This window comes from Anabrus simplex, chromosome 2 (assembly GCF_040414725.1).
Source record: "Anabrus simplex isolate iqAnaSimp1 chromosome 2, ASM4041472v1, whole genome shotgun sequence".
NCBI classification, from domain to species: domain Eukaryota; kingdom Metazoa; phylum Arthropoda; class Insecta; order Orthoptera; family Tettigoniidae; genus Anabrus; species Anabrus simplex.
The window spans coordinates 61,518,430-61,532,265 of NC_090266.1; positions in this window are offsets into that span (position 1 = coordinate 61,518,430).

Below are 13,836 nucleotides of genomic sequence, written 5' to 3' on the forward strand. Positions count from 1 at the left end.
TATTCTTTGTGTAAGAGGAAATGAATTCAGTTAAGTTAATTTTAACCAGCGAAATATTAACCGTCCGCCTCTGTGGTGTAGGTCCTAGTGGTTAGTGTGATTAGCTGCTACCGCCGGAGGCCCAGTTCGATTCCCGGCTCTGCCACGAAATTTGAAGAGTGGTACGAGGGCTGGAACTGGGTCCACTCAGCTTCTGGAGGTCAACTGAGTAGAGGTGGGTTCGATTCCCACCTCAGCCATCCTCAAAGTGGTTTTCCACTTCTTCTCCAGGTAAATGCCGGGATGATACCAAACTTAAGACCACGGCCGCTTCCTTCCGTCTTCCTTGTCTATCCCTTCCAATTTTCCCGTCGCCGACCAAGGCCCCTGTTCAGCATAGTAGGTGAGGCCGCCTGAGCTAGGTACTGGTCATCCTCCCCAGTTGTATCCCCCGACCTAATGTCTCACGCTCCAGAACACTGCCCTTGAAGGCGGTAGAGGTGGGATCGCTCGCTGAATCCGAGGGAAAAACCAACCCTGGAGGGTAAGCAGATTAAGAAAGAAATATTAACCTAACAGGGTAAGTTAGAAGATACAAGGCTTGGACCGGTCAGACCAGATTTGATTATTGAGAACCTTACAAAAACTAACAAACGCGACTATAGGCGTAAGTTTAAGAGAGAAATGTACGAAACACGCAAATGGCTCTGTGGATGGTGGTCTAGGAGTGCGCCTTTTTGTTTGCCCTGTTTATTGTTCAACAAAAAAAGAAGTGTGTGGAATTTAGCTGGGTGCACAGACCTTGCTCATTTGAGTGCAAAAATAAATTAACATGAAAAGTATCATGCACACAAAAACGCGAGTATTGAATTCCCTATGCTAGTGTTGTCTGTAATTTCCAAGACGAGAAAAAATGAACATGTGATAGAGCAGAACCCTGATTAACCGAGATAATGTGGAGACTATTGCGATCAATTTGGAAACAATTATTTTAAAAAAATCGACCAGTAAATGCGGCACACATTATTTCCATGCTTCTCGTCGTGCCTAGGTGAACTTCGTGCTATTTAAGAACCAAGAATAGTGCTCGCATCCTTCAATATCCGCAGTGTACTAAAGTTATTATGAATTTTACTTTTGTTCTACACTAACAGATTAGTCTAGTATAAAATGTATCCTCGGTTACAGGGGTTCTACCATATTTTTTGTGAAAAAGGAACCATACAAGGAACATTTTGTGAAGTGATTTATGTACCTATGTTACTTTTTTGCTGATTTGAGACATGAACAAAAATGTTGTTGTGAACCCCCTAAAAATCTTGTCACGAGCCGCCACTGCCCTCAGCCACACTTGATTCAAATATGACTTACTATCTGGAGAAAAAATTCTGTGGGGTGTAAAACACTCTCAGCTTCCCCAATAGTTGGGGGTTGGAAAGAAGCAGCATGTAAAAATCACTCAAGAATATTTATGTTGGATCCATACTTTTCCAGACTGCTGAGATTAATTGTCACCCTCCATCGGCATGGGAGTCAGAAAGGTTGAAAAATAAATGTCCAAAATGACCAAGATTAGTGTTGAGGCCTCAGTTCTTGGGTTTTCTAGGCTAACTGGTGACAGTCCCAATGATAGTTGGAAACATAGACATCATTTCTATAGCACAATGCATAAGTACATAAAATTATCACTTATTTTTATTGTTTGAAAGGACCGGCTACTTCCCAGACGGTATGTGCTTCAACAAAGACAAATTTCCACATAAAAAATAATAACTAATACTTTTAATTAAACACACAATAATAACTCTCAATATGACAAAAGTGTTTGTAAAATATCAATAAACATCACAATAAAGAAATCTACAAAAATTCACTTGACACAAAATTAACAGGTAATATAAATCCTAAAAATAAGCAATCAGGGAAGTACCCAGGTAATGCATGGAGCAGTTTCATATCAAGACACGTTATTTCACCTATTTGTAATGAATGCTGCTGAGCAGCAAGGGTTTTCTAGTTAATTAAATTAATGAATGTTACAAGAAATTCATTCTCATGCCATTAAGATGTGTTCGTGCAATTTTTCTTAGATTTATGATGTGTTCTCTGTGATTGAATTTGTTCAATTCTGGTGGAAAACACAGAATAGGCCGCTGTGTTATAATTAATATGGGACAGATTTGTGATGTATTAGTTTATAGGGGATACACTTATGGCGAGCACAGTGATTGAATTTTGACTCACTCAGATTAAACGAACTAGGAATGTTAACTGACTGCCCAGTTCTTCGAAGATATCTTTCCTAATATTACTTCATTACATTTCACATTGTGCCTTATGCACTTCTGTGGATTAATTATGGATAATTTCTTCATTAATTCATGGAGTAAAATTTATTTGCAGAATGGTGGATGTTTCTACCAGGATTTCAATTTGTAGCAGTATAATTTTACAAGTGTTAATTATCAAGCTTCAGTCACATGCAAATGGGTCATGATAAATTGCCTGTAGACTTCCTTTGAATTATCATCATCATTGTACAGCTCCAGTTTCCTGGGTACTGTTAATGAGCCTCTTCCACTTCTTCCTGTCCATATACAACTTGTCATGGAGAACATCATCCACTGTCCATCCTCTGGTAACTAAATCAATCTTGATCATGTCCATCCGTCCATCCATCGAGTTTTAGGTCCTCCTGCAGGTCTTTTTCCCTCCACCTGTCTCTCCAAATTTATTCTGGCTGTTCTTGTAGGCTCCATCCTCATTGCATGCCTGTACCACCGTAGTCTGGATGTGCCGATTCGGTCTAATAGGGATGTCTTTATTCCAGTTTCTTTCCTCACCTCTTCATTTTCTAACATGTCCATCGTAGTCTGCTGGATGATGGATCTAAAAAATTTCATCTCTGATGCTTGCAGTCTTGATGAATCTCTTTCTGTGAGGGTGCATGCTTCAACACCATAGATCACTATTGGTATGAAATAGCTGTTAACCTCTCACGTGGTAATGACGGAATAAATCATCCTACCCGCATGGCTTCCTAAGTGGCCATGACGGTATATTTCGTCATCACATTGTAAATGTCTTTCGGCGATGGGAATGACGAATTATTCTGTCGTATGATCCGAGATCACTTTCCTTTATCCGTGTATGTTAGTTTTGAGCTTTGTCTACAGCAGCAGCACTCTCCTAAAACCACGTGACTGGGTGAAATTATTTCATTCCGCACGCAGCTGGCGGCCAGCCAGTACCCTCCGCCAGGCTACTGAGAATGCTAGATAGTGCATTATGACAGGTGCAAGCGGAGCTTGTATACGTCTGCGAGAAGGAGAACTGTTTGATTTATTACACTGTGACAATTCGGAGAATGATGTGTCATCTGATAGTGAGACTAATGTTCAAATGTCAGGAGATAGCGAGTGCAATGGTGAAAATGACACAAGTGAAGGTAACAGTAGCAATAGCTGTGACATTTTGCTCAATGTATGGACAAAGATAGGATCTGAACGCCTGAGATTTACATTTACGGTGCCACCTGGACTGAATGTACAAATTAAAGACATAAATAATCTGCTAGAATATTTTCAGTTGTTTATCACACCTGAATCAGCAGAACTAATAAGTACAGAAACCAACCAGTATGCTTACCAGTTCTTGGAAACCACATGAACCTTGAAACTGTATTCAAGAGCGAATCAGTGGAATGAAACAAATAAAGAAGAAATTATAACTTTAATCGCATTCTTCCTCTTGCAAAGCATTCATCAGCTACCTGACAACAAGAGCTACTTGTCTCGTAGACAGATATTAAAGCCTCCAATATTTTTGGATGCTTTTGCTGGCGAGATGTAGTGTTTACAGTGCACTATGTCTTCTGGTATGGGCTATATCAAATTTGTTACTTTCATTGACCTGTCTCAGTCTCATCCTTGGCTTTGACAATATGAAAGTGACTGAGGTATGAGTGATGCTAGCAATACCATTCCTTATGCAGCCAGTCATTGCTATGAATGGTGTAAAAATATCGCTCATAGGGTCAGTTGGTGCATACATTTCAGCGGGCTTTGCAGACTGATATGTAATAGCAACTGCTGGCTCGGTGAGAAAATCAACGGGAAACTACCTCACTCCTCATTTCCCTAGTACGCCTCTTCAGTGACGCCTAGGCTATTTATGACAGCTGTTGGTAGAGCTGCAGAGGATCAAACCAGCCTTCGGGCTGAATACCCAACATACAATATTTTTGGAACTGTTTTCTAAAAGAAGATTTCATCTCCTTCTCAAATTTTTACACTTTGTCGGTAACGAAGCATACAAAGAAGCCACATGTGGTCTGAAGAAACTCTACAAATTGACACCTATTCTGGACCACTTGAATAGCAGATTCTGAAGTGTGTACACACCCAAAAGTGATGTGTCCATAGGAAAGGTTAAATACCGTCCAAGCACTCAAGATTCGGTATAAAATCATTTGAACTGTGTGAATATAAGACTGGCTAAGTGTGGAATTTCTTGGTGTATATGGGAAAAGACACCCAGTTTGAAGAGTCTCTGAAAAATGAACCATATGTTTCAAATGCAACTCATGGCACCACTTCTAACAAAGGGTATCAAGTAACAATGGATAACTGGTTCTCGAACCCAGATTTGTACAACCAGCTGTGTGAAAAGGAGACAAATGCAATGGGTACGTTGCATCAAAATCAACAGTGTTCTGTCGGAAATAAAAAACAGCACACGCAGAAAGGGAGAAAAGGTGGCAGTTTATAACAGGAAACTCATGATAATGAAGTGGAAGGATAAAAGGGATGTGTACCTCATAAGCACTACGCATGATGATACCATGGTGTTGTGTAGGGTGAGAGGGAAAGAAACAACGAAACCAAAGTTACCTATTGATTACAAGTGTCAGATGGGCGGAGTTGACCTGAGTGATGAGTATCTTGTGAGCTATCGAAGTACTTGTAAAAAAAGTGGAGAAGTACTACCAGAAGCACTTCCGCCATATGCTGGAAATATGATGCCTAAATGCCTACTTGTTGTATAAGAAGTCAGGATCTCAGGATACCCGATTAGAATTCCAGATGAGACTTATTGAGTGCATAATATTAAAGTACAACAAAACATGAATGATCGTAGCCAGGCAGACATTTGAAGACGCCTCCCCCAACAAGAATCAATGCCCCTCACTATCCCTCATACATTGTTGCAACAGCACACAAGGAAAACCCTACTCGGCGGTGTGAAATGTGGTACCGAATGGGACAGAGATGAGAATCTAGGTATGAGTGTGAAGATTACAAAGTAGCCCTGTGCACCGCATCTTACTTCCAGCGCTACACACAGTTGTAGACTTCTGAGGACTACTTTTACGGAAGTGGAAGCAGTGCTTCAAGATTGATGAATACGAATAAAGTATTGTAAAGTAGAGAATAAGTGAATACCTGCTGCCAAAAACGTTGTAACCCTCACTTCTCTAGAATGCTGGGTTTCCGTGCATAAACGATGTATGCGGTCAGAGTGAGGCATGTAGGAACGTTAAGCGCTTTTTTCTTTTCTTTAAATTTTGCCACAGGTTGTGCGGGTGCAGAAATATTGTATCAATGGACAAAGTTGCATTTTGAGGGTTAAAACATTCTTGCTGGCAGGTATTCAAGTGTTGTGATCGTAATACCTAAGACAATTTCCTTTATCCTGTTTGTAAATATGTTACTCGAAGAGGAGTTAGTAATGTAATGCCCTGACTGAACTTTACTACGTAGGCTTCCTTGGAACTGTAACCATTTTTGGTAAGTTGATAATAAGTGTGTATTCTTATAAAATCAGATAAAATACTTGACTACACAAGGGTATGTTATTGTAGGTTTCCTGTTGCTTTCCTCACTTAGCCAGATTCTCTTTCCTTGCCCTTGGCACTGTAATCATGTTAACAGCTTCAAAGTGAGGCTGTTTCTTAAACCTGATGAAAATACCCGACCAATTAAAAGTATCTCACCGTAAGTTCCCGTTGCTTTCCTCAGTAAGTCAGATGCCTTGCCCTTCGTACTATGATCATTTTTGACAGCTTGATACATATACTGTACTTTTCAACCTGATAAAACTAATATATTACACAAGAGTATCACACTATATCTTACTTCCCAGTACCTTATGGATAATGTGCCACTGTGTTAGTAACTTCTCGAAAGAAATGTACCGCTTGACAGGTTAAACATCATCAGTTTGGCCAGGTTTGGAATCATGTCATCCCATTAAAAGTGTTCTTACTTGTTGGTAGAATTCTGATCCCTTTTGGACTCTGTTTGTAATTTCCTTTCTGTCCAAATTATCCCTACAGATTACACTTCCAAGTAAGGAAAACTATACACACACACTCTAGCTGGTGGTCTCCTATTTTTACTCTTGCTGGACGTCCTTCTCCGTTGACTGCCATCACCACTGTCTTGGTCTCACTGATGTTGAGGTTATATTCTGGAACTGGGATTTCCATACATTGGGTCTGATCTGTACTTCCTCTTCTGTTTCAGCCCAAATCATATAATCAGCAAAGGCCACTGCATTCAGTTTGCCTAAATTTTCCTTTACATTCTTCATTACATTGTCCATAACAGTGATGAACAGTAGTGGGGACAGTGCACTTCCTTGCTGAACTCCATTCTTGGTCTCAAACCATGATGATCGACCTTCCCCAAATTGTACACAGCTAGTACAGTCTTTTTACAACATCTGAATTTTCCTTACCAGTCCTTCAGGCACATTTCTTTTCCTCAGACAATCCCAGATCTTATCTCTTATAACTAGAGACGGGAATTTGCCTATTTGCCTATTTTATTCCTGTGTTCGGAAATGTAGGCTTTTGAGATATAAATCCATTTTAGGGCTTTTAGCTATATTTCATTGGTTTTATTGTGCCTATAAATGCCTATTTCAGGGGTTTGTGCCTATTTGGAGTATAAATGCCTATTTGATGCCTTTTGACTGTATTTTTAAAAAGCCGATTTTTTTCCAGTGCATTATATTGTAGCTAGTGTGTTCGACAGAATTATCTTCTCTTTTTTTTCAATATCTGTTTACCCCACGAACAAAAATGGGAATTCTCAGAAGTCACCAGAAATAGTTCTAGGGAAATTTTCATCAGATGAAACAAGGAAAAATTTGACCTCGAAGCCTTCAACCCCTCCAACCTCCTAAGACATATGCGAGAACCAGTCAACTTTGAACTATGTTGCACAACCCATATGCCCTGTACTTCCCTTTTGATGTGAACTGTTGTACACGTAGGCTTTATGTTCACGTGTTGTGATTTATTGTGAAGTGGAAGAAGAAAATGAAGTGTGTTTGTGGTAATGCCCCCCCAAAAAATCATCGAAATCCTACTGGCTGAAGCAGTGGATCACAGGAGATCCCAATTTCACTACGGATGGAAGGGTAGTCTGTCAAGCTTGCAGTAAGGAGGTAAGTTCGTTTGTTATTTTTTTTTTTTTTTTTTTTTTTTGTGATTGAGAACTATGATCGCATTTCATTGTAGCATATATAGGCCTATTAATTTACGTATTGTGGCAAGTTGTTTTGTTGCAATGCTGTATTAGTCGTGAACTTTCACATATGCTTTTATATTGCTAAAATGTAAATCATTAAATTACTGTACTGGAGTTAGAACGCCGGTGGTCTCTTGACACAGAATGGATGAAAATTAAATCGGTATTTTGAACTGTGATTCATTTCCTGTGAAAATAGAGATTTACAACTGAAATGCAATTTTTAAAACTCTCTTTAAAAATTGTGAACTGAGCTTGATAACTGCAGTCACTTAAGTGCGACCAGTATCCAGTAATTGGGAGATAGTGGGTTCGAACCCCACTGTCGGCAGTCCTGAAGATGGTTTTCCGTGGTTTCCCATTTTCACAACAGGCAAATGCTGGAGCTGTACCTTAATTAAGGCCACAGCAGCTTCCTAACCACTCCTAGCCCTTTCCTGTCCCATCGTCGCCATAAAACCTATCTGTGTCATTGCAACGTAAAGCAACCTGGCAAAAACATATATATATAATATATCGTGAATTATATTACACTTCTGCTAAGCCTTCGCGAAGCAGATTGCAGATCCAATGTAGCCCGGCTAGGACGATGCCACAGCATGTTTTACAAGGTTGCCAAGACTATATTTACGAGACCAGGCCAGCGAAAAGACCGTTGGTCTGGAATGGTGAGGTCCGGTTAGTAACCGTTGTATTTGCAGAGGGGGGGGGGGGGGGAATGTTGGAGGAAGCAAAGAGAGTCTGAGGGGCGTAAGCTCCCAGGTTAACTAGCCTCTAGCATCCCCTCAAAAGTCTTACTAAATTGTGACAAAAATAAGGTTATGGGCGCATGTCACGACAATTTCAAATTATGCGGTTTTTAATTTTCAACGACGGTGGTGGCCTTGTTGGCACACATGAAATGAAATGAAATGAAATGGCATATGGCGTTTAGTGTCGGGAGGACATGTTCGGCTCGCCAGGTGCAGATCTTTTGATTTGACGGCCGTTGGCGACCTGTGTGTCATGATGAGGATGAAATGATGATGAAGACAACACACACACACACAGCCCCCGTGTCAGGGAAATTAATCAATGATGGTTAAAATTCCCGACCCTGCCGGGATTCGAACCCGGGGCCCCTGTGACCAAAGGTCAGCACGCTAACCATTTAGCCATGGAGCTGGACTGGGTACACATGATGCAGGATCTATTGCAGGCAACAGAAAATAGTCCTCATGACAGCTGACCTGGCTGACCAAAGCTGGCGAATAGAAACAAATAAAATGTTCACAAATCTCAGATTTATAGTGCCTACGATTTAATTTTTCTTCTTGTTTCCGAATTTGGCTGCCTATGGACTGCGTTGAACCTAAAGCTTTCTCCACTTCTCTTCTTCTTCTTCTTCTTCTTCTTCTTCTTCTTCTTCTTCTTCTTCTTCTTCTTCTCCTTCTTCTTCTTCTCCTCCTCCTTCCAGAACCTCTTCATCCTTTCACTTCTAATCTTCCTTTCTTTCTCAGATATGACCAATTTGGGTCTACATTTTGGTGGTTTCTCCTGGAATGTTTTGATGCTGTACACTCGGCTTCTATATTTTCTGTTCTGAATCATATCCATTGTACATCCACTTTCTATTGCATCTCTTTTTACCTCTTCTACCCACTTCATACAAGCTTTCACTCCAGCGATGTGCTTGAATATTTTCTTAGTTAGCCGTTTCTCATCCATTCTTTCTAGTTGCCCATATAATATTAGCCTTTGCTTTCGCATGGTGGCAGTGATTTTTTTCGGTGTATTTGTAGAGATCATCACTTTTTGTATCCCTACACTCCCCATCAGCATTTTTCTGTGGTCCTAAAATTTTCCTTAAGATTCTCCTCTCCTTTTTTTTGAGATCTTGAAGCTCACCCTTTTTATTCATTGTCAGGCTCTCTGAAGCATAGAGACCCTCTGGCTTTACCACTGTGATGTAGTGTCTAAGTTTTGCTTTCATTCTTGTATATAAGTAAGAATACTACTAGGGCCAGCTTGGTGGGTTCTTGACAAGCATAAATGACGTATCTCTCCTCTACGCTACTCCGGTATTGTTTCCATCTATTTTATTACATTTTTCACCCGGTGAACTCAACACGATACTGCCATATTATAAGTGAAAATCCTTGAGGATATATTTCCATGTAACTTACTAATTCCCTTGTTCCTACTTTAAAGTTTTGTACTTCTAGATACATCATCTCTAATAGTCTTCTTCTTTATGAAACAAATGCATGATATATACTAAGCAGAAATTTAACATATAGGGACAATGTAATTTGTGTCAATGTTATTATTTTTCAGATCAAATGTGAGAAAAATACCACATAGATCAACATAAAAATACTGTGATGCATCTGATACGAATACAGAAATCTGTATCAATGCAGCCTTTCTACCAGTCCACTTTGGGCAGCGACCAACAACCATTTTCTTCAGACCTATGCACTGCAATATTGGGAGCTAATATGCCCCTGTATAAACCGGAGCATCTTCAAATTTCAACAAGCTGCCGGGAGCAATCACCAAGTTGGAGAAGAGTGGCATGCCCCTGGTGGAGTCATTTAGGATTGTGGAAGAAGTTAGCGGAAGTTTTGACCGAACCTCTGGCAAGGCAGCCATTGTCAGCGAAATAAAACCAAGTGAAGTGACTTCACTGAAGTTTTGTCCGATCACTTCATGTGATGTTGAGAGTTTTTTCTCTGTCTGTCTTAATCTGTTTAACCTCCAGGGTTGATTTTCCCTTGACTGAGTGAGGATTCCCACCTCTACCGCCTCAAGGGCAGTGTTCTGGAGCGAGAGACATTGGGTCAGGGGATACAACTGGGGAGAATGACCAGTAGCTCGCCAAGGCGGCCTCACCTGCTATGCTGAACCGGGGCCTTGTGGTGGGGGGGGGTGTTGATTGGAAGGAATAGGCGAGGACGAGGGAAGGAAGTAGCCGTGGCCTTAAGTTAGGTATCATCCCGGCATTTACCTGGAGGAGAAGTGAGAAACCACGGAAAACCACTTCCAGGATGGCCAAGGTGGGAATTGAACCCACCTCTACTCAGTTGACTCCCAAGGCTGAGTGGACCACGTTGAGAGATCTTTCTCTCAGTACAAAAATATCATGCATGAAAGGAGAACAAGACTGTTACCGGAAAACATTGAAACTTTGCTTTTAAATTCCTTTTATAGTAATTGAGTGTGTTATTAAATTATAAGTAATTTTTCCATGCTTATTTTGTTGCATATTTTACACGTTAGTGCCTATTTAAATGCCTATTTTGACTATTTTAAGAGCCTATATGCCTGCCTATTTTAACTGTTTTTAGTGCCTATAACTCTCGTCTCTACTTATAACACTATCATTGGCCTTTTCTATATCCAGGAATACAATGACCAGGTTCTTGCCTTTCTCCCAATACTTTTCCATCAGCATGCGGGTGCTAAAAATTAGATCCATTGTTGATCTGTTACTTCTGAATACATATTGCTCCTCTAACTGTGGTTCAGTGATGGTTCTCAATCTCCTTTCTATGATCTTCTCTAGAATTTTTAACCCATGAGAGAGCAGGGTTGTTCCTCTATAGGTGGTGAGTTTCCATCTGCTGTTTTTCTTAACTCTTTATAAGTTACTGGTACATGTATGTACCACTTTTTAAAAACATGTATTGGCATTAAGATATCTTGATACAACTACTGTACCACTCAGGTGCTGGCTCCATAAGGCCCAGCTAAATGTTGCTGCCATCTCTTGGTATTTAGGAGAGCTACTTAAGAGTTTTATCACAGCTTTCATTTGTTACTGGTACACATTGGTACCACTGCCGGTCTACTAAACTGCATCTTTGTGAAGTTGAGCCATTTTTATCATATTTCAAGTAATAAACTGGTAATGCAATAAGTCTTCATTCTGGTATAAATAAGTATCTATTCATCAACTATATAGAACTCAAATAAAATATATATTAATGTTCTTTTGGGCATTATTGCATGGTTTTCCTTAGAATATCCTGGAGGTGTAGGCTTAACCTAAAAGTGCCCCTACATATGACTATTTTTTAAAATAAATTATATGTTATAACTATTTTTATGTCAAATCATCTGTTATAGCCCGTACATAGGGCCACAGCAATAGACAGTTGAAATGAGGTGGGATAGGAATGTAGATGAGTTTGAATTGAGTGAATTAGGATAAGTACAAGTTTTAGGTAGGATAGCATGAGGAATGTAGTGGACTGTAGGTATAGGACACGAGGTAGGTAGCCGGTTCATATCACTGGATTCCTGTGGAATTATTAACAAGATATATTTACACACCTAAATACACTATGCAATAACACAAGCTACACATATTTAACTTCACATAAACTCCGAATGTGCTAGTTACATTGACTACTATGTCATCGTCCTCATTACACGACAGCCTGTCCGTATCCGCTTCATCACACACACTCCTCGAGTCTTGTCCCCGGAAGTGGCAGGTAGTTTACCTCATCCAGGTGGCAATACAAATAGCACTATCCATCTGACCTCTGGCGAGGGCTTGCTAAATTAGGGCTAAATTAGAGTGGAAGCAAACAGGCAAATTTGAGTCTGGTGATCAAACCCACCAAAAAAAGGGTTAAACACTTTTTTTCACATGGAAAGCACAAAATGAACAATTATGAAGAAAACTACAGTACAAACACACAATGTTCAGATATAGTCTCCTTGAGAAGTGGGAAGTAGACAAAGTTTTGAAATGGGCCTTTTAAATACTCCAGAAGAAGTACGGATAGTGGCGACGCGTACCAGTCCGTCAGCACCAGGGTAGACCTTATCAATTACTGCGAGCTTCCAACACAGTGGGGGGGGTGTTGTCTTCCTTGACAATTACTAATGTGCCGGGTTGCACATTATTGTTTGATAGTGTCCATTTACTCCGCTGCTGCAGATGGGAGTGGTAGTCTGTTGACCATGCCTTCCAGAATCCTTGGAGCTGCCGTTGTAGTTGCTGCCATCTAGACAGTACATTGAGGCGTACATTACTCAGATCTGGTTCGGGAAGGGTAGTGATAGGTCTTCCAATAAGAAAGTGACCGGGAGTGATAGCAACTAGATCGTCGGGATCATTGGATAGGGGGACTAGAGGCCTAGAGTTAAGACATGTTTCGATATGTGCTGTGAGTGTTGCCAGTTCTTCAAAGGTAAGGAATGACGCTCCCATCACTCGTCAAAGATGATGCTTGAATGATTTGACACCAGCCTCCTAAATGCCTCCGAAGTGTGGAGCCTGAGGTGGAATGAAGTGCCACTGAATGCCTTCAGTACTAGCGAAGGTTGAGATCTCTTGTTGATGATGTTCTTCGTCGAACAATCTCTGCAGTTCCTGAAGTTCCTTGTCGGCGCCTACAAAGTTTCTGCCATTGTCCGAATATATGTGCGCAGGTCTCCCTCGTTGTGAGATGAAGCGTTTGAGAGCAGCAAGAAAGGCCTGGGTAGTCATGTTGCTAACAATTTCCAAGTGAATAGCCCTAGTAGCCAAACATACAAAAACTGCTACACAACATTTCAGCTTTGCACTGTTTTTATGAGAGCCTGATTTTATATACAGTGGGCCAGCGTAGTCAGATCCGCAATGTAGGAATGGATTGGCAGGTGACACTCTGTATCTTGGCAATTGACCCAATAGTTGCTGGGCATTTTTGCCTTGAGCTTATGGGAGATAAGACAATGGTGTATGATTTTCCGAATGGTATTCCTTCCGTTCGTTATCCAGTATTGCTGTCGAAGAGAAGAAAGTAGCAATTGACACCCAGCGTATAACATTCGTTGATGTTCGTTCTCGATAATCAATTTAGTTAGATGGTGACTTGGGGGTAAGATTATTTGATGCTGTTGGTTGAAAGGGAGCTCCGATTGTTGTAATCTGCCCCCAACTCGAAGGAAGTCCTTGCTCGCAGAGAAATGGATTAAGGGATATAAGCTTGCTCTTCTTACTAATCGCCTTTGTAGTCTGAAGGGAATCAATCCCTGCACCATATGCTGATGCTTGGCCACTCCTGATACATGCATATAGTCCACAATGTAACTCTTGAAGGTCTAATTCGCCAGTCTTCCTTTCCGTAGGACGAAGTTTGGCATTGGCGGCAAATCTGAGGCAGTATGATGCCACCCTCTGCAATCGTGCAAGCTTAGAGAATCGCTTCATGAACTCATCTTCAGGTTGAAGCGCTAAGAGACTGACCACTGCCTTCCGCTGTTCTGGGATGTCCTGAGTCTCCGCAGAAGGGATTGAATGACAGAGTATCCTCCACAAGCCACGGTGGTCCATTCCACC